Raw genomic sequence first — 22,793 nt, forward strand, 5'->3', positions numbered from 1 at the left:
TCTTGTAGATTGTGTTTCCACATGGTCTTCTCTTTATGTCTGTCTGTGTCCAGATTTCTCCTGCTTATAAGGATACTGTTAGTACTGGATTAGGGCCCAACATAGTGATCTCATTATAACTTAATTACCTTCTAAAGGACCTACCTTTAAATACACTCACATTCTCAGGTCCTAGGGATTAGGAACTCAACATATAAATTTTGGGAGAACACAATTCATAATACTTGCAGAACCATATACATTTTAGGATAAATTTTTCACAAAATAAAAAGAAACCAGGGTTTTGTTATGTACCGTATTAAATCTGTATGTCATTTTGGGGAATATTGCCATCTTAACAATATTGTTTTCTGATCCAAAACACAGGATGTGTTTCCATTTAGTTGAATCTGTAATTTCTTTCAATAATAATTTGTAGGGATTTTTTTAAAAAGATTTTATTTGTGTATTTATTTATTTGAGAAAGAGAGAGCGTGTGTGTAAGTGAGGGGAGGGGCAGAGGGAGGGGGAGAGAGAATTTCAAGCACACTCCGCACTGAGCATGGAGCTGGACATGGGGCTCAATTCCATGACTCTGAGATCACGACCTGAGTGGAAACCACGTGTTGGGTGCTTAACTGACAGAGCCGCCCAGGTACCCCTGATTTGTAGTTTTCAATGTGAAACTCTTCAGCTTGTTTTGCTATGTTTTCTAAGTAATTTAGTGTTCTTCATGTTATTGTAATAAATGGTATTGTTGTTTTAATTTCATTTTTATATTTTTTATCGCTGGTCTATAGAAATACAATCAACTTTTTTTTTTAAGATTTTATTTATTTATTTGAGAGAGAGAGAGCACACAAGCAGGGAGAGTGGCAGAGGGAGAAGCCGGCTCCCTGTGGAACAGGGAGCCTGATGCAGGGCGCGATGCAGGGCTCAATCATAGGACCCAGGATCATGACCTGAGTCTAAGGCAGATGCTTAACCAACTGAGCCACCCAGGCACCTCTACAGTTGACATTTGTATAGTGATCTTGCATCTTGTAACTTTACTGAGAGCATTTATTTGAGAGCATTTATTAGTTTCAATTTGTGTGCATGTGGGTATGCTTATGTGTTTGTTTTAATGTATTCTTTAGAATTCTCTCTCTCTCTTTTTCTCTCAATAGATAGATAGATAGATGATAAATAATAGATAGATAGATAGATAGATAGATAGATAGATAGATGATAGATAGATGATAGATAGATATATCATATTGTACATAAGTGGGAATAGTTTTAATTCTTCCTTCGCAATTTGAATTCCTTTTATTTCACTCTCTTGACTAATTTCCCTGGGTAGAACTTCCACTACACTATTGAAGAAAAATTGTGATAACAAGCATCCTTGTCTTGTTCCTTATCTTAGGGAGAAAATAGTTGGTCTTGAACCTTTACCCTAAGTGTGAGCTGTGTCAGGGTGATTAGAATCCAGTTTTATTGGCCTGCCTTATTATTTTGGGCAATGTGGGGAAGTGAATTCCAGTATTCCTGAATGCATTTGCTAGAATACAGCTCTGCAACACAGAGCTACATGGTATAAAAATTTCTAGTGTCCTATCACTTCCAGATTGGAACTGTGGCCTTAAGACTGAGAGCTATGTGGAGAAGGAGCTCTGTCTAAGCTACGAGCAGAGGGAGCAAGTTGAGGTCAAATGCCACAAACACTTTGCTTTTACTATGATATATATTTTCCTGAATAAGTACTTTTCCATTTAATGTATGCCCTCAGTGCCATTTCCAGAGACTGTTCATGATTTTCATCTGTTAAATTACTGTTTAGCTGAGACAACTTCAACTAAGCTCTTTACACAATGACTCTGACATTCCCGAGGTCCTTGAAAAATGGTAAGTTTAAATGCCTTTAAACCTGATAAAATTTCACCAGTCTTTTGTAATCTTAAGATCATAAAACTCTTAAAGATATTTAAAAATATATCCAAATGAATTCAAGATACATTTCATGTCTTTTTGTGGTCCAAGATGACAATCTAGAGAATTTCAAATCAGTAGAAATCAACAACCTCTCTGTCTTATTTCCATTTACTAATTTTTATGTTCTTTGTTGTCACAACAATTTAGTGATAATAAAATAACTGATTATGAAGACTCAGCACAATGTATTCCATCCTCTTCAACAATACTGTTGGCTAGCATCTTTGTGTGTATATTTCATTACAGATTATGATTTTTTAATATTAACTGTAAGGCAAATTCAATCAATATTCTTTTGATCTAAAATTATTGGCACTTAGCCAATATGCTGTTAATTTAGTCTCTGGGTCTTTGACATGAAGCAATGAAACTTGAAAGCAGTCTTACCTTCTGACATAGCAACGCATTCCAGGCTACTCGGTACCTTTCAATTCCAAACATGATGAATTCACTTCTCCAAAGGGTCATGATACCATGTAGTGGAAAAATGGTAGTATAGAAGAACAAGACTCCGGATGCTTAGATGAATCACAGGTTTGAAATTGCTCCTGGAACATTTCAATGGATATAGCCAGAAAAAAAAGGAATTATTAATTTAATATTATTTAGAAATATCTTACTGACACTTAAAAGAACATGGCTCTCCTTAAAATTCTTGTTTCATTAATTGTACTTCTTGTTGTCAATTTTGAAATAGAGGCGAGAAACAGCGTTTGCTTTGGATCTGCTTGTTAAGCAAAATCATTTTTTCATGTTGTAGAAATCCATCATCTAATGTTATTCCAGTGAAAGTCACAGAAGTAAAAGGGGATTTTAAGCAGTTGCAGATTCCAGACAAGAACAAGGAACAAACACTTGAAGAATCTGTGACAAGAATTCCATTCATTTTCTTTTCATTCTTTTCAAATCTTAAATCCTTGCATGAAATGACATCATACAGGCCTTTTTAAGCCTTCCCTATTTGGGATCTTCATCTACTCTACCTGCAGCAGAAACAAGAAAGAGGTGACATGACACAGCAGCAAGGATCTTGAACTTTGATTCCAGATAGATAAAAGTCGACCTTTGGCTTTGCAACTTTTTAACTACATGATCTGGGAAAATTTTTTAAAAGACTTTGCCAGAGTTTCCTTTTTTTTTTTTTTTTTTGTGAAAAGAGCCAGATGATAATTGTTTCTATTAGAGACAGTTGTTATGAGGATTAAATGAGTTCATGTTTACAAATGTATAATATTAAATAAGTTAATGTGTATAAAACACAACAGTGCATAGCACAGATTGTTAAATAAACCCAATATGACCCTTAAAGAATTCTTCTTAACAATGAGAATTGTTAGACCACAGTATTTTCCTTCATGATGAGTGACAATCCCTATCCAGTCTTTTTCTGAGTTATTGAAACCTTTCCTGAGAAAATATGACTAATGATATTTACAAATATTAAAAAAAGAAAAACTTGTGCAAAAAGCAAAAGCATGGATAAACTATTTGACAGGAAGTGTTTATCAATCTTAAATATCTATTATTCCTATTGTATAATCATTTAAATCAAAATAATTTATGATTTGGGAAAAGAACACTTTAAAAATCAAAGTAAAGGGTGGCTATTTACTCTGAATATTCATATAAAACACATACCGCTTCAAAGGAAGATTTTAGCAGCATAAGAAGTGATGATTAAGGAGGTTGCTCTTCCTTCTACTTGTCTTTTATAATAAGAATTTGCCTCAAATGTTGTCTCTGATGGAGGCTATACCAGATGTGCTCCTGAAGGTTCTTAAAACATATGAGGTTCCTGGGGGTTAATTTCTGCTTCCATGGAAACTATCCTGGTGTGCCCCAGTTTTAAATGACTTCCTGCAGGCTGACACCTGGATGCATCTGCTCAAAGAAACACCTTTCTTAGGACTGGAGCAACAAACAAAATGAGAAAAAAAGTTTCATGTTTATCCTCTTCTGCATTAAATATACCAGTTAATATTTTCAATTTTTAGGAAATGATTTCTTTGGAATATAACAGCTGTGATTTGGGGGGTTTTGTTTTGTTTTGTTTTTGTTTTTGTTTTTAGCAATGCTGGTAACTTAGCCATACTGGTAGCTCAAGAACATCTCTCTTGACATGGAAGAGGTGTATTATGCCCACTGATAAAAGAATCATTAATGGGTCATTTGTTCACCAATTAATTTATTTGACAAGCATTTGTTTGATGTGCCAACAGGATAAGAGGTAATTAAGACCCAGATGCTGACCCCAAGAATCTAGCTATCTGAAAAACAAACCCATAAAAAAGAGATTATTCTAAGATACTCTGGCAAGTGCAATGAGTACTAAGAATACAGGATAATATGTGTTTAGAAGGCATACATAACTAAGCATGGAGAAGTACTACTCATGGAAACCTCTTTTAGAGCAAGTAAGGAGCCTAAGAAACAAGGTAGTGAGAGGCCAAGCAAGGCATGGAGAAGAGAAACATTGTGGCATCTGGATATATGTAAGATGTGGCAAGTTACTTGGGATTGTGGAAATAAAAATACAAAGGGGGAAATTTAAAAGGTGCCTGAAGATATAGATAATATGGAGAGTCACAGAATTATTATATTGTGGCTCTTAGCCCATATCTTCTAGGGAAGGGGAGCCCCTGAAAGCTTTAGAGCAGAGAAGAAGCAGTTAGATTTGCATTTTAGGCAAGTCACTTTGATAGCTATGTTGAAAATGGGACATTCAAGAGGACTGAAAGCAGGGATATAGGAAGGTTCTACTATAGGGTTCTAGACAAGAAAACATGAAAGCCTAAAATAACACAATGAAAAAAGGTAGAGGGGGAAAAAGATTAAATATTTGCATGGAAAAAAATTCAAAAGAATTTGATTTGAGGAAAGAACAATTGAGTGGGAGAAGTATTCACTGATGTGGGAAGCAAAGGCAAATGAAAACTTAAATTTCCTTACCACTTACAGTCCATTGACAAGTCCTTGAAATGGGCAGAGTAACCTTCCTCTAGGAACTCAGTTAGCTCAATGTCAATACTTTGTTAAGAGCAAAAGGCAATCTTAGCTTCACATTATCCTGACCCCACAAGATCTTGCAAGTCTACTTTAACATATAAAAACTGCTTTGGAAACTTCCTTTATCTCTATCCCCCCAGATACATGTTGGCAATCATCCCCCAAGCATATGACCCACCGATATACATCTGAAGGGTCTCATGACTAAGGTTTTATTAGACAGTAATAAATGACCTTTTCCCAACAATAGCTAGCCCCCTCAAGGTCCTGGAAATCTTGCTTCCAAAATTCCTTAGAGACTTACACTATCCTTAACCCCCTCCCAACTTGGAAGTATATAATGGGCCACTCCTCATGACCCCAGTGTAGCTCTTTCTGCCCACAGGTCCTTTCCCTCTGCTTTAATAAAAACACATTTTGCACTGGAGACGTCTCGAATTCTTTCTTGGCCAATGGCTCCAAACCTCACCACCTTAAATCACATCTTCCACTAAGACCCTGTGCTCTATCAGGTCACTAGTGATTCCAACAACTGAGAGAGCCAACATTGGATATGATGACTTCCAGATGTCCTTGGATTACCCATATAGAGATGACCAGCAGGAAGCTTTATATCTGAGTCTAAAGTGTAGAGGAAACCAGTGAGCTAGACATAAAACTTGGGGTTCTTACACATATTGGCAGTTATTAAATTCAAGCAATAGGTATAGTCACCCAGCATAAATGAATACACAAAAACAGCAGTGATCCAAGTACAAAGTCCAGGGAATGTTGAAATATCCATGCTGTGCCTCCAAATGGATGGAGTCAGTATAAAAGGGAAAAACAGGTCTCAAACTTTTGGTGAAAAAAATATGGAATAATTGAGAGTTCAGTAGCAATGAGAGGGTTTGGGATTATCAAAGTTCATAAATAAGATAGACCATATGCATGAAAATTAGAAGTCTTTCTTCCTCTATCTTTAATCCCAATTCATAGAAGTTACCTATGTTAACGCTATTGTTTTTTATTAATTCTGGTGAATAGTTTAATGACTAATCTTCTGTATCTTAACATAAAACCTTTAGTCAGGATGTACTAACACACCCCACCCCTATAATAGATTGTTAAATTAGTCCCTGAGTTTTTCTTTTGAAAAGAATATAGTATTTGTATCTTATTCTAAAATTATAATTAAGCTTCTATTTTTAACTATAAATTGTTTCTAACATTAACAATACATTGCTGTGTTTACAATACTGTGACTATGTAAATATTTATTACTTTTGAATCAAACTGTAGGATTGGATCCACAGTAAAGGAAATGTAAACTTTGAACCTATGTCTGTGTCCCTTAGAGGAAAATATTACAGACATCTTTAAAATAGAGTGAGTCAGCTTTATTTTATAAGTTGCAGAATGAGTGACACAATTGTCAGTTCAATTTTTAACGTATCACTTTTATTATTTCCCCATGCCACATCCCTGCTTTTTAATACTTACTCTGAGTTTATATTTCTTCTAGTTCTATCTGGAAAGGAATTATCCTTTCTTTCTTTCTTTTTTTTTTTTTTTTGTTAGAATTATCCTTTCTTTTGGTGTTCTGTGCTGCAGTTAATCTGCCAATCTGCTTGCTCCTTTTTAATTTACTGTTTTCCCCCCAATTTTCCAGATATCTGGTTCAGCATTTTGTGTCAGGCTGGTAAGACTGGATCACTAACCTGGGAGGCCAACACTTTTCTGGGGCTTCCTGTGCCACGGAGGTTAGAAAGTCAGAAACAAAACAAAACAAAGAAAAGCCTAGATTTCCTAAATTCCTTTACAATTTGGGTTGTACAAATTATATTAAAAGGGAATTGATGGGGTAGTGAGTAAGGCAAGGGTTAAGGTATAGGCAGGGAGAGATAAGGAGCCCCTGACTAGGCTCTGAAACTATTCCTGGCAGGCAGGAGTGCTAAGTTAGAGTGAACACGAATTTAGAGAATACACCAGACCACCTGGCCCTGGATGGCAGAGAGTATTTGTCTTTGGCAGCTACATTGTAATCACAGAAAATGACCAGACCTCAAAGAAGTAAGTCATAAAGGGTGTTGTCAATGGTCCTTGTTCAAACCAAGATGGCACAAGAATCTCAAGGCCACAAGCTTCCTGGTCAAGTTTTCAATAAAAGGCCATCCCTAAAAACCCCCAGTGGCAACACTGTTGGGACCCCTCTCACTCCGGAGAGCTTTTTCTTTCCTTTCTGCTCTCACCTTCACTTAATGAACTTTCACTGCACTTTACTCTTTGGTGTCCACGAGATGTTCTTTGACCTGGTGAGACAAGAACCGGCGATCCTGCAACAGTAGGATAGGCCAGGTGCTCAAGCCATTCTCTTTCTCCTGACCATGGAAGCAGAGATCCACTTGCTCTAGGGCCCACAGTTCTGGTGGAACATGACATGGAAGTAAGTGCCTGTGGTCAGCACACAACAGTGGTCATGCTGATTTCAATAGCAGTTTTGGGAGTCATTACAATGGTGGCCCAACCTAAACCCTGCTTTTCTAGACCTTCCAACATGTTTGTGCTTACTATTTCCCTATATTCAATACTTTCTGCTTCAAGATTGTCATACGCTTTTTGTTACCTGCAAATAATTTTGCCTAACACACATTCCTTAGTTTATCATTAGAGTAAAAATATAGAAATATATTACATTTACATGCATGTTAACATATTTGAAAATGGTTACAAAATATACTTAATATAAATATTTTTTTCTCTGCGAAATTTTAGAAGTTCTGACATTTAATGAGACCTTGAGAAGGCAAGGAGAAGATATTTGTACCCAGTCTGATATCTAATCTATAAATATTCATATTTTTATTAATGACTGTAAAACAGATTGAACTAAAAGTATACATATTATTATGAACAATTACATCTTACTTTTATGCATCTTTTGCATTAGATGGATTTAACTGTTTCTTTTTTTAAATCTATGTTTTATATATATATCTCACTATGAAATAGATGTTAAAGTTGTGCTGGAATTTGACAGGGAAATATTAACCTCATATGCACATATTCTAGAACTAATGGTTTATGCTCTGTTCTAAATTTGACACTTGAGACTATGAAGAACCTTTGTTTCCATTGTCACTTTATTCATCATTTAAATACAGTGTCTTGACAGTTGCTGGAGGCATATGCAAGGCCCAGGACTGTCTTGATTAAATGTTAATGAGTAATTTTGCCTAGAAACTTCTGTCAGGATAGACTGGTTTGAAAGGCATATTTTGCTAAAATGTTTCATTGGATACTATCAATCCCTTCTTACAAAAGCATTGTCCACACTTTGCTACAGTTGTTTATTTTTTTCCTTGCTCTTGCAAACATGAAATTCAGCTTTAAGAACTGTAGTTCGATCTGAAAATCTTATCACCTGGAAAGGAAACAAATGAGAGAATCCTCGGGTTGTACATAACTTCGCAATTAATTTTGAGATAGACAGAAAAACATATTCTGATTAGTTTTAGAAGTAGTAACAAGAAAATTAGGGACACGACAATGGATTTTACAAGAACTTGAAACAGAAGCTATTTCTTGTCAATGACGGTCTCCCGGGCTCAGTGCTTCAGATGCAAGGCTGAACATAACAAGGTGATTTAACAGGGTTGGTAAGTTCCAAGTACATGCAAACACACACAGAAAATAAAGTGGCATCTAAGAAGCTCGGTTTTCTATCTAAATAAAAATTAAGTCTTTTATATTAAAATTATATTTACTAAGTTTTATGACGTTCCAAATTCTAATTGTATGCTGGGAAGTATTGTTTAAAAATGATATACAGAAAGGGATATCAACTTTCATAGGTGAAGACATTATAAAATCTGTGTCAGATAACTAGAGCCACATTTAACATTTTTTTTAAAGATTTTATTTATTTATTTGACAGAGAGAAACACAGTGAGAGAGGGAACAACAGCAGGGGGAGTGGGAGAGGGAGAAGCAGGCTTCCCGCTGAGCAGGGAGCCCGATGCGGGGCTTGATCCCAGGGCCCTGGGATCATAACCTGAGCTGAAGGCAGACGCTTAACGACTGAGCCACCCAGGCGCCCCCACATTTAACATTTTTAAAGTTCATTTCTTTCTCAAGTTTGGGTATGGGACCATAGAGTTATTAAATATGGGGTTGGAGAGCAGCAGATAGCAGCTTATCGGAAATGGGATTGCTTATTTAAAGGATAAGCTTTTGCACCAGACTTTGCTTATTTTTTGCAGTGTCTCAGCCTCAAGCTAGTTGTGAATGAAAGAATAGTAGCTGAAGCTGAGTCATCATAATATAGGCCCTTCTGGAATATGTCTATGTCCAAACCAGGATGGCAACAGTCTCCATTCTAAGAACTACAGCAGAAAAATGTAAAAAGAAAGAAAATGCAGAGTTGGTACTGGAGTGTATGTGTGTGTGTGTGTGTGTGTGTGTGTAAGAAGACAGCGGGTGTGAGGATATCTAAGCAGGTGGAAAAGGGAGGGATGTCAGGGTGATTCCACAATATGCTACTGTGATCAAACACTCACCAGAAGGCCCTGAATCTCCTCACTGTAATGAGACTAAAGCTCTCCTCAGCTCTCATGGCGCATTAATGAGACATAACATTGGTCAAGTAGTCTCAGTCTCAAGAACTAAGATGGAGCTTTTTTGGTTTTTGTCTTCATATGAAAGAATGTAACCATCACTGTTGAACCATCACTAAAATGAAGGACACTAATCAAGGAGCCTTGTTATTATTAAATACTAGTTAGAAGCTGATTAGACACAATTAAATAAGAACACAATGGCATTTTCTTACCAAAATCATGAAAAGGCGCCATTTCCAAAATAGCACAATATAAAGGTCACATATCCTCTAAAATAAGAATGCATAATTTAAATATGCCTAGGAACAGCAGGAACTTGCCCTCTAGCTATATAAACATATTTTCATTCTAATATTTACTCAAGTATCCATTATACATGGTTAATTTTCCATTTGCTTCCCCCCTAACATTGCTCACACCATGCCTGAAAACACTGTGTGGTTCTATTTTGCAGAATATTTCAGATTTATGAAATTTTTACTACTGAGAGTAAAGGAAAAAAAATTACCAAGAGATGACACTTTCGTATTTTTTTCCAGTTTTTATATGCATTTCTATATTAACTGAGTTCCCAAGTAGGTATACTATTAGGTAATAAATACTTTGTGTCAACAATTATTCTAAAAGACTTATATTTCATGTTTCCTTTAATTTTGTGTCACTGAATAATCTTCTCATCCTATTAGGAAAAAATTTACAAACATAACACCAAGTGAAATTGCAAGTAGATAATATTATGGTGCATGCATGCATTTATTTATTTATTTATTTATTTTAAAGATTTTTTATTTATTTATTTGAGAGAGAGAGAATGAGAGAGAGCAAGCACATGAGAGGGGGGAGGGTCAGAGGGAGAAGCAGACTCCCTGCTGAGCAGGGAGCCCGATGCGGGACTCGATCCAGGGACTCCAGGATCATGACCTGAGCCGAAGGCAGTCGCTTAACCAACTGAGCCACCCAGGTGCCCGGTGCATGCATGCATTTAAACTGATAGTCAAAGGAAAAATACTCAGCATAAAAAATAAACAATGAGCTAAAAAAGCAATAGAACTGGCCTTTATTGTGCATTTACTATGAGCCAGATTCTGTGTGATGCAATTTCCACCAGATTATCCTATTTAAAATCCTCACAGTATTTCTAGGGGATCAGCTTTAATACTCCTGTTTTAAGGGGAGGAAGAAACTGGAAGTTGGAGAATCTGATGTGTCCAGGATCACACAGGTGAAATACAGAGCAACAGTGATTACTTCTACTCACCATTATCCGCTTTCTCTGCTCTGGGCTCTGCCAAGATTCCAAACCTTCCTGGAGGTTTACTGGGGCCATGTGACTGTTCTGACTAGTGGGTTGTGAGGCAAAATCTCATGTGTCACTTCTGGTGGGAGTCAGTTAGGAGCCCTTGTGAGTTATCCACAGTTTTGCTCGCCGATGCTGCAGCCCTTGACGTCATGAGGCATCCAGACTCCTGTGCACAGCCCCCAAGCAGTGCTGGACATGCAGTGCGAAATCAAATACTTGTTCTGTTAAGCCACTAGAACTTCAGGGTATACTGATTAATGGAACAGTCCAGTCTATCTTGGCTAAAATATATATATATATATATATATATATATATATATATATACACACACACACACACACAGGCAAGTAGTATCTTTTCCTGGTATTATTAAATAGCAAGGAGAAAAAATTATTTTCCAGAGCAAGTATATTTTAAATGCACTGCTGTACATGCTGCAATGAATAATAGGGTAGCCGCTAACTTCCTGTGGCCATTTAAGTTTAAATGAATGAAAATGACAAGATTTAAATTTTACTTAACCACATTAGTTACATTGCAATTATTCAGTGTCACATGTGGCTAGTGGTTCCTGCCCAGGATATCAAGAACATTCCCAATATCACAGATGATATGAAGCAGTATGAGGGACCGATGCCCTCTTAACTCTGTATATTCTAGATCTACAGAGGTGGTTTCTGAAATTATTCTGAGTCATAAATACTTTAAGAAAAAACTATATACTGTTACTAAAAAGAAAGTCATTTGGGGGGAAAATGAAAAAGACAGTCATGGGTTTTCCCTCTGGAAATATCTTTGCCTTTCTGAAAATATAAATATGTATTTAAAAATTGAGGATCTTGATAGATCGAATTGTAATGGGAAATGTTATAATATACAGAGCCTCCCAAGTAATGTAAAACTACTAAATTAATATTTGTTCTTGTCCATGTACCCATATTCAAATGCACACATTCCACTTCTCTGTCCATAGCATCCTTGATAATAGAATCACTGCATGTAGAAAGAAAAAAAAAAAAATGTAAGCAGACATAACTCTTTTTAATTAAAGTAAAATCTCAGAAGATTTATTTCTTATTACTGCTCCTAAATCGAAGTGTGTGGCATTTTTTCTCATGTGAAAGAAAAGGGGGAATTAAATTGAACCTGAGAAAGGGGTTAACATAAATGGAGGATGAGAAACTTTCTGAGCCAAAGCCAACTAAGGCATAAATATATCTGTAACATTTTAGCACTATTTCATCAAAGATTCAAGCATTTTTTTTTAATTTTCTTTTTTTACCAAACTCTGCATCTCAGTAACAAACTAAGAAATAAATTTTAAGAAATTTGTACCTTGAGAAATTCCCTGGAATAAATTTCTCGATGTTCCAGTTTTGCTTCAAGTTTTAGCCCTCTCTATCCTTATCAAGAAAAAAATGGACTATTATGAAATCCACTTAAGTAACACCTAGAGAAAAACCAGCAGCTCTTTCCTTCTCAACCCTTGAGAGTGGGAAAGAGAAAAAAATGACCACGGGGCCCATGGATTCCATTTTTGTTCTGTAGTCAAATGCACTCTCTTGTACCACACATGGCAGGCTCCAGTCTTGACTCCTGATCAGTGACATACCAAGGGAGAGAGGCCACGGGAGCAATCTTCACTGTCTTGAGGAGCATTATTTTATCACTGATATTGTTTGGAATTGTCAGTATATAATGACAATAAAACGTAGAACCAATTTTAGGTGGATGTTTATGTTTTTATTTTTTATCATGCTGTATGATCTTTTATTAAGTAAAAAGACTTCCAATCATGTCATGTAGGGACCATTCTACCCAATGCTCGGTTTGGCTGCCAGTCTCTTGTCTTTCTCTTCGGCAATAGTGAGGTAGATACCTTTTCCACAGGGAAGAGAAATCCATGGTTTGTTACCTTTGACAATTAAAAAAAAAAAAAAAAAATGTTGGAGAGCCGGGTGGCAAAGTTGTTGCCATTGGCATCTTTCATGTGAACTACATCAAAAGAACCAGGGTGTCTCTCCCTGTTGGTGATCACACCAATTCTTCCCAGATTAGCACCTCCAGTCACAATACACAGATTACCATATTTGATAAAATCGGTAATCTTTCCAGTCTCCAAATCAATCTGAATGGTGTCATCCATCTTGATGAGGGGATGAGAATAACGGATGGTGCGAGCATCAGGAGTCAGCAAATGAGGGATTCCTTTTGTCCCCACAAAGGTCTTTCTCACTTTGTACAACTTATACTTGGTCTCGTCAGGTGTAATCCAATGAACAGCAAAGCGACCCTTGGTGTCATAGATCAGATGGAAATTCTCCCTGGGCTTGTCAATGCTGATGACATCCATAAAACCAACAGGGTAGGTTATATCAGTTCAGACCTTGCATCAATCTTGATGAAACGTTTTATACAGAACTTCTTTATTCATCTCCTGTTAGGGCATACTTAAGTCTGTCCCTTAGGAAAATGATGAGAGGGAGACATTCTCTCAGCTTATGGGGACAAGTGGATGGATGAGGGGCAAACACACTAGTCAGTTTATCCATCATTCAAAACTGTGGAGTTGCTACATGCTTTAGGTGCTTCTTGGGACCATGAGCCATGGCTGCACTAGGCAGAAAAAGACTTACTATTTTTTGGTTTGGTTTGGTTTGGTTTATTCTCCACAGAAAATGTGTCCCATAATGGCCTGTATCACTCTTACAGAGCCATACATGTCTTGGTATCCTCTCAAACTGGTCACATGGACATGCTAGTGACATGAGTCTGGGACTGTGTCTGGTCTACGGTGTGAAGGAGGTCAAATATTTACTTTCCTGTAGCAAATCTGTGCTCCTATGAACATTTAGCAGCATTCTTCTGTTATAGTAGGATTTCTTTTTTCTCAAGTTATACATTGTGGAATAGCCTCTTTCCATTTTTAATTGACTGTCGATTTAGTCTCAAATACCCTATGAAATATTTTAATTTATTATGTCTATTCAATACTTTATTAGTTGTTTGTTGTGTAGCTTTGAATTATCCTAATTCTCTTTAGGGCATAAACCTATGTATGGTATGGTATAAACCATACCAGCAAAACTTAGGATACATTGTTTTGAATCAATGCCAATTAATTTTAAAGGAATGGATTTTCCAACTTTAAGAAAAATGGCTCACAGCAGGCTAAAGGTGAGATAAAAACAAAACTAAACTAAAACCTCTGAAGCCCTAACATTTATCCTAAAGCTATTTAAGAACACCCATGTTAGATAGGTATAGGAAAAAAAAAATAACTTACTATCCACATTCAAACAGAATATATGCTGAGATTCAGAAAAGATGGAGTTTTATTCAAGTCAATTGCTTTCTATGAGGAAAAAAAGATTAGAGGAAAAACTAATGATGGAAAATATATGACAGTAATTCACTTTAAAGTGAAAAGGTCAGGGGTAAAAATGTTCACTTATTTTCTATTAAATACCACATATCAAATTGACTGCCAATGAGATCAAATATCTCATAATTTTCTTCTGCCTTTGCTACAGCTTTCCCATTGTCTCCAAACCATTTCAGATTCACCATAGCAGTTTCTAATCTAATGGTGCTAAACACAGAGAAAAGTTCGGTCAAAGCAAAAACACAGATGGAAGTGCAGACTGATTGATAAACTCATTGAATAAAGGAGAATGACTCAAACAACGTCATGTTGCCTTCTTTGATGATGGAAAAGATGGGTACAGTGATTACACAACATGGCACGATGAACAAATGATCAAAAGTTTGATAAGCAATCGTCCTCTTCCAAATCTCAAGCTTCCTTTCCCCTCTCTTTCTATTACTCTGTCAGGAATTCCCAGTCCTATTAACCGTAACACTTTTATACAATATAGAAATTTCTATGAGCTTTTTTTTTTTTAAATCTCAAGACTTTTTTTGGGATTCAACTCAAAGGAGCTATAAACTCCAACCCTGTAGGTCTAAAAGAGAAGTAAATGAGCATTGCTGAGTTAAATTTTTTTTATTTTAATTTTGAGAGGTTATTGCAGACGTAATTAGTGGCACTTGGAAGGATTTTGGTCAATTTTAACTTGGAATTTAACATAATATTTGCAAATGTCCGGTGGCTTGTGCCTAATGCTGAGCTGCATTTATCAAAGTAGTGAAATAGTGTTACTGAGTATATATCAAAATAGGTAACAGGAGAAACTGATCAGCAGTGATGGGGAGAATAAAGGCCATGGAATCAGATAGAGCTAACCCTGACTCCTACTTCTGTAGATTATAACAGTGTGGTGGGATGTTGTTACATTTAACTTATCCAGATCTTTATTTTAGGATCTATATAAAGTGAAGACATGTCACTACATGTTTCATGGGATTCTACTGAGGACGTAACTTATTAATGTACAAAAGTGCTTCTTACATGTTTCTGAACCGTTTTCGGGGTCTACAAAGGTCTAACGTATTTTTAATCATGGGTTTTAAATTGCATGATGATCTTGAAAAAAATCAGTGTCAAAATATTCTGTATCAGCTAGATATAAACTTCATAAACAAACATGGCCATGTGTTTTTGTATTTATTTGCTTTTGCGTATGAACTTGTCTGTAACAAGTAAAAGTAAAATCATACAATGGTTCAGATTCAAGCAAAGATTTCACTGTGATTTAAATTGAGGGAAAAAGTGAAAGAGGTAGAAGATATAAGTTATCCTAAAGTGCAAACTAGTATAAACATACTGAACTAAAACAAACTGAACAAACAAACAAACAAACAAAAAAACAGGCCACAAAACCTTTATATTTCCAGTAGAATATTATCTAACTATGGTCCTTTTACTTACTAGCTTGTAATTGTTCTTTAGAACTGGTATTAATTTAAAATCATCATATTTGACGGGTGCATTATTGAATTAAGTGGTCCTGCAAGATATGGGGAACTGATAAAAAACTAATTTTGTAAAGGATGTATATTCGTAGCAATGATAGAAACATCTCAAAGGGGAATATATTATGTTCTGAATAACAATGATCAAGGAAAGAAGTAAAATTCAAAAGATGCATTTTACTGCCAAACCCAACATCAACATTACAATTTCAATAAATCAACAGTACATATCACATAAATATAATGGCGCTAATTCAAATTTTATTGAGAATGTGATTTTGTTTATAATTAATGCATTTGTTTGGTTTTACATGTGGTTACGGACCTTAAGCCTAAGAAGCTTTTTATCTGTTTTATTTTGTGTCAATGTATATTTCATTGTATAAAAATTTAACTTAATTATCAGGATTCTGGTATACAGAAAAACCACTTTCTAATAACCAATAATTGAAGCAACCACACAAACTCATAATTGATTTTTAGTTCATTAAAAAACTATGTAATACAAAGATTTTAATTGTGCATGTCTGTTAGTTTTTGCTTAGATTGGTAAGATTGATCTCTCTTTCAGTAATGTTTTCTCACCCTACATTTCTGTGGTATATAGACCATTTTTATGTCAAGGATTCCAAACCCACAGCATAGAAAAATCTAGAGTTGAGTAAAACAAACAAGAAAATGAAGGATTTTTTTTTAGAATAAAAAATAAACATTTATAACATCTTACCTTTTGAATAATTCAGAAGAGGAGCAAAAGGATATTGCATAAAATAATATTTTTATTGCGTATTCTGCTTGTAAGAAGACAAAGCGACAGGGCTTTGTTTTGCAATTGTAGTATGAAATCACATATAATTGAGGACAGATGTACATTGACAGGAAAAATGAAGATTCTGAGAGAAAAAAAAGAAAGGTGTTGGAAACAGAGAGCAGACGATGTGTCAAAATTTGCTGATAAGAAGGAATTAAAGGAGAGAGAGTGAGGCACGTGGGTGGATGGAAGCTAGGAGGGAAGCCAGGCCAAAAGCGGAGGAAGAGATCATTCATTCATTCATTCATTCAGTTAGTCAGGTACCAAATGAAACAAACACTCCTTTACCAAGAACATACTGAGTTCTGGTTATGTGCCAGGCTCTGAGTTAGAATCTGAGTATGTAGTAGGGAATAAAATGAACACTTTACTCACAGCCTAGTACAAGAGATAATCAAATGAACAAAGTTAAATGTATCATTAATTTTACTCATTGTAAAAAAAAAAAAAGGGACATAAATGTTCTTGTAACTCCTGCTTACTTAAGACACGATTGTGCCATCAGGCAAGAAAGAATATACAGAAATCTATGCCTTAATAGTTTGTCTAAATTTATCCCATAACCACACAGGATAATAGTAATCTTCACATTCACATCATTTTTTTTAGCTTGTTTTCAGTTTGGGGCAGAAACAAATGGGTTAATGATTTAATTGGAGGTACACTGTATTTCACATGCTGATATTCCCTTGCATTGTCCTTTGAATCATTCATTAATTGCAAAACAGAGCATTATGCACAGAGCAAAGAATGATTGCCTTTATTTTAAAATGTCAAAACCCATAATTGAACTGCAATTTTATTTTTGTCTTTGAGACTGCTAATTCATGCCAACATTTCTAAAAATCTTATTAGGGATTAGTAATAATTTAGTTTTTGTGGTCATTTTTTAAATCAAATTAAATAAAGCACTATGATTTAGCTCGACCTTTGTGGAAATGTTATCCAGTAAAAGACTTAGGATGCACAATGTGAATGTACAGTTTACCCTTGTATAGCACAGGGGTGAGGAACATGGCTCCTCTCTGCAGTCAGAAATCTGCATGTAACTTCTGATTCTCCAAAATCTATCAATAGCTGCTGTTGACCAGAAGCCTTACCAATAACATAAGCAGTCAATCAATACATACTTTGTATGTTGTATGTATTATATACTATATTCTTATAATAAAGTAAGCTAGAGAAAAGATAATATTATTAAGAAAATTCATAAGGAAGAGAAAATACATTTACAGAACTGTACTGTATTTATAGGAATAAATCTACACCTAAATGGACTCATGCCATTCAAACTAGTGTTGTTCAAGGGTCAACTGTATTTAATGCCATAAAACTGTAAACTTGAAATGGTTAAAATAGGAAATTTAGTATTATTTATATTTTGCCATAATAAAAAAAGAAAAGAATCCTAACAAATATGTGAAAAAATAACAAAGAGGACTTCCGTACTGTTTCTTGATCTTCAGCTTTCTTACCTAATCCCTTAGAACCATGGTCTTCAACCTCTGTTGTCCATGGGACACATTTGAGAATGTGTCTGATCAAATGATGGTTTCTTTGTGTACATAAGCAAACATGCACAATGATTTTGAATAATTTTGTAGGTTTCATAGACATCCTTTAGTCTATCTTTGAGCCTTAGAAAGAATTTGCCCCCTAATAGTCTTGGAATCATTTTTAAATCATTGAATCATTAAAGAAAGATTTCTTGTAAAAAACAAATCATCAGTCAAAGAAACTATACCAAATGAACAACTTCTCTTCTTGTCCAGTTCATTCTGTTGAGGAATCAGAACCAAATAAATAAAATAAAGGCATGGAGGGGTACAGTGGGAGAAGGGGGAAGGAGTGACTGAGTCAGGACAGGAAGTGCATAGATACTAAGCCATGAGCCAGACCATAGGAATGGAAAGGAGCTTTACAGATTGAGAAGAAAGGAAGAACATTTTAGATAGAAGATTCACCATAGGCAAGGTCTTGAGAAGGTCTGTGGTGGAGGCAATGAGAATAGAGATGCCATTATAAACGAAACATATAGAGATAGGGACAGAGGGTAGAGAAGAAGCTGGGAGACTAGGCTTTAACAGTTTGTATGTATCAGCCTGTGATGTACAGGACTGATTGGGGGGTGGGTGTGCAAAATAGGACAGGAATGGAAGACTGAACAAGGAAGGTTATTGTCCTTGGCATGGAATTGAATCTCTTCCAAATGAGCTCACTGCTGGCAACAGAAATAATGTACTTGATCTGCTACTGAGCACAACTTCAGGAAAACCACAATGGAAAATGTGAGTGTGATCATTTAGTTCCTCCATGGAATAAAAGCCTGTCACCAGGTTTGCCACCTCTCTGGCTATGTGACAGTATGAAGACACATAAAGTGTGAGAACACATCAGGTTTCATTGATGACCTACCTAATAATCTACAAGCAATATCCATTTAAAATCATAACTAGAGCCAGAAAACAGCTATTTGATAGTTTTTTAAAAAGTATTTTAGATTTGCAAATCTGGAAAGGCTAAGAATTTAAACAGCATAATTATCTTTTAAATGCTTCAATTTTGATATAATGTATGCTACTGAGGCAAATTTTTTTTTTTTTTTTTATGATCCATAATACAATTATACTATCCCTCAACCTCATTCCCATCTTAGGATGTCCTTCTAGAGGAAAATTTTGAATAGCAAAACCTTAATGACTCATTCATGTTCATGATCATTTATGGCCATTACAGCATAGGTCACTCACAGCTTCTGTTATTATCAGAACATTAAAAACCCTGCTGGGGCTTTTCATTGTTATTTGTTTGACATCCACTTATTATTTACCATTGGGAGCATCACAGATGGCCCAATTTCCTTCTGATCCTCTTAATGAAGAGTGATCATTATTTTTATGGGTCCTCCTGGGGTACCCTATCTGTAAGTAAATAGCTAGTGGGAAGAGATAAATTATATTCAGAGTCATTAACAATTGACCACACCTCAGAAAGAAACCTGTGCAGTTAAATTGGACCCCAAATTTTTGAAATTTAATCTTCCAGGAAAGATGTAGATAAAGATAATGAGTTAAATAAAAGTGAAAGCACACTGTAATCATTGCATATACTTAGGAATATTTAGGATACAGAGAAAAAGACCTTAACTCAAACTGGCTTAAGCTAAGGAATGTGTTAATTTCTCTAATCGAAAATTTCAAAGGAATGGATGGCTTTGACACAACTTCTCTTAAATATTATTTGAGAGAGAGAGAGAGAGAGAGTGCTTGGGGGAGGGGCAGAGGGAGAGGGAAAGAGTTTCCCCGCTGAGCACGGAGCCCCCATGTAGGGCTTGATCTCATGACCATGAGATCATTACCTGAGCTGAAATCAAGAGTCAGACGCTCAACCAACTGAGTCACCCAGGTACCCCAACACAACTTCTTTTAGAGGTTCAACTAATGTCATTAAATTTGGTTTCCTTCCATCAATTGATTCTGTTTCTTTAGGCTACCTTTTTCAGACAGGAAACCACATGTGATTACAAGATTGGGACCCAACTTTTGGGATTAACATCCTCATCTAATAGGAAAGTGTATTTACCCTGATATTCCCTGCCAAAACCCAAGTATATCTCTTTGCGTGGGATTGTGTCTCTTGCCCAGCCTTGAACATAGAGCAACATTCTGGTAGTGTGAAAACTGTTGTACTCCTGGCTCTCACAGTCCATATGTGCTAAAAGAAGAGAAAATGGAAAAGAAACCAGTTAGTTAAAGCAACAAATTACCATGACAATGAGAAGACAATAATAAGATACAGTTAAAAAATAGCCTTGGTGTGATTGGTATCAGTAGTGAATAGCTTAGTCATCAAAATGAATTAAAGCCAATGACTTTAAAAATCATAACACTATATACGTTTTTAAAATAGTAAATCTTATAAAGGTATATATTTTGGCTACTATTTTCATGTAGGCCCAAGACAATTCTTAAAGCATAATGTTCTCAAAAGTATCTTTCTTTCCCAAAACACAGCACAATAAACATTCGACTTTCCATTGTTGCTTTTGTAAAGCAAATATTTAAAGATACTTGCAAAATAATCTGATGTCACAATTCCATTTTTAACAGTTTTTCCTTCAATTTCATATGCTTGTATCAACAGTAAATTTTTGAGACACTCAGAGCATGCTGTTACTGGTTGTCTTCTTTCCCTAAAGGACGTTAGGTGTACATCCTTCTTAGATTTCCATTTTTGCCTCCTTTAAAGTACAGTGAGGGACTTCCAGTCCAGACAAGATAGTATAGACTCATTTCTCCCTATTCTTTCCTGTTCCTCTCCACAAAGTACAACTATAAACCTTGGAAATAACTCAAGAGACAACGAAGACAGAGCACTGACTGACAGGCAGTAAGCAGGTGAGTGGGTTAAAGAGGCCAAGACCTGAACAACAACACAGAGGCAGTTTGGCTGCACCCCCACAACACACACACACACACACACACACACACACACACACACACACACACACACACACAGAGGCCACCCAGACCCCATGCCTTCAGACCTCCAGCCTAGCCACAGAAGGCGGTCCAGGGAGGCTGATTTCCTTCCTGAATCAAAAGAGAATCCCTCTGACAGCATCAGGGGTAAGGAGGTCACTTGGGAACCCCATGAACAAGCAGCCAGCTGGGGGAGCATTCTTCTTTCCTGCCAAATGTCAGACAATCCTCTCAGCAGCCTCTGTTTCCCCTCTTTCCTGTCCAGAGACTCTGGCGGCTTGCAGTAGGAGGAAGTGGGGTCTTTAGTGGAACCTCACCAAATCCCTCTTCTAACCTCCTAATCTGGGGAATCCCCTATTGTCCCCCTGCCCAGCTCCTGGCAGCGTGATCAAGGGAAAGGAGAGTGCCAGTTGCAACAGATAAACCAAGTCAATCAAGACAGAATTCAGAACTGCAAAGCTCTGAAAAGTCCACTGACAGCCTACAAAAGTCAGCTAAGACTTGGGGCCTAAACCTAAACAAGGAGAATAAATAAAGGTAAAAACAATGAAATAGGTGTGCCTCGGGGGCTCAGTAGTTCGAGCTTCTGACTCTTAGTTTCAGCTGGGGTAGGGATCTCAGGTGGGATTGGGTCTGCAGGGACTCTGTGCTCAGCCTGGAGTCTGCTTGCCCCCCCCACCCGTTCCCTCTGTTCCTGACCACCCCACCCCCCAGTCCCACTCATGCTCACGGCTCTCTCTAAATAATAATAATAAAAAAAAAAGTGAAATAAGCCCAGAGTCTCCTAATTGTGGGGACATAAAACTTCCCTGGATTTCTCAGTATTCCCATAAAAAGGGCATAGTTTCCTAAAACTCTTTATATACCATGAAAATTAGATCCGTAGCCATTGATCTACTTGATTTTTCTGATGTGAAATCATAGTAAAACTTCTTCTCTCTAAGAGGACCAAATGATTATACTCTGGCTAGGTTTCAAGATAAGCCACCAAAGAGCCCTGAGCACTGGGGGTTATTTTCCTCAATATTTACATTTCAAGGAAGAATGAGTTCCTGGACCTTGAAAGAGTTCTTCCTTACAGTCTGAGAAGTTGGGCTATCTGGCAAATGTCTGGAATAAAGATACAATGTCAGGAATGCAGGGATATCAACCTCTTTCCCCGTTTCTATAAGCAGGTAAAATTTTTCCTTCTCCCTCACCTATGAAGAGTGAAGCCACTCACAAAGCAAAACAATCCTGTGGGTATCATCTTGCTGCCCTAGGAGTAAGATAAAGTCCCCTGGGGGACTGACCACTTCTTATTTACTATAATAAAAGAAGTCAACTGATGCCCACACTGAAATGAATTATCTCACAAGGATCTTAAAGTACCTATCATAAAAATGCTTCAGTGATCAATTACAGATTCTCTTGAAACAGATTTAAAAAAAAAAATAAAATCCCAACAAAGAACTAATATTTGTAAAGCAATCAAATATATATATTGTAGAACTGAAAATTAGAATCAAATTGATATTATATACCTGGAAAATAGAATAAAAGATACTTTTGAAAACCCACTAGATGGACTCAATAGTAGAGATGACAAAGGATAGAATCAATAAGCTTAAAGCCAGAGCAATAAAATTCACCTAGTATGATCAACAGAGGGAAAAAATAGCTGAAAAATATTGAACTCAGCCACAGGGATCAGTAGAACAATAATAAAAAATCCCACATATGCATCTTCAGAGTCCCACAGGAGAAAAGAAAGAGAGTGGAGCTA

General features: G+C 36.3%; 1 pseudogene; it reads right to left on the reverse strand.

The window, feature by feature from the left end:
- Nucleotides 1–12,675: 12,675 nt before the first annotated feature.
- Nucleotides 12,676–13,470, reverse strand: LOC116633494 (annotated as a pseudogene).
- Nucleotides 13,471–22,793: the final 9,323 nt, after the last annotated feature.

Source organism: Phoca vitulina, unplaced genomic scaffold (genome assembly GCF_004348235.1).
Source record: "Phoca vitulina isolate PV1807 unplaced genomic scaffold, GSC_HSeal_1.0 scaffold8, whole genome shotgun sequence".
Classification (NCBI taxonomy): domain Eukaryota; kingdom Metazoa; phylum Chordata; class Mammalia; order Carnivora; family Phocidae; genus Phoca; species Phoca vitulina.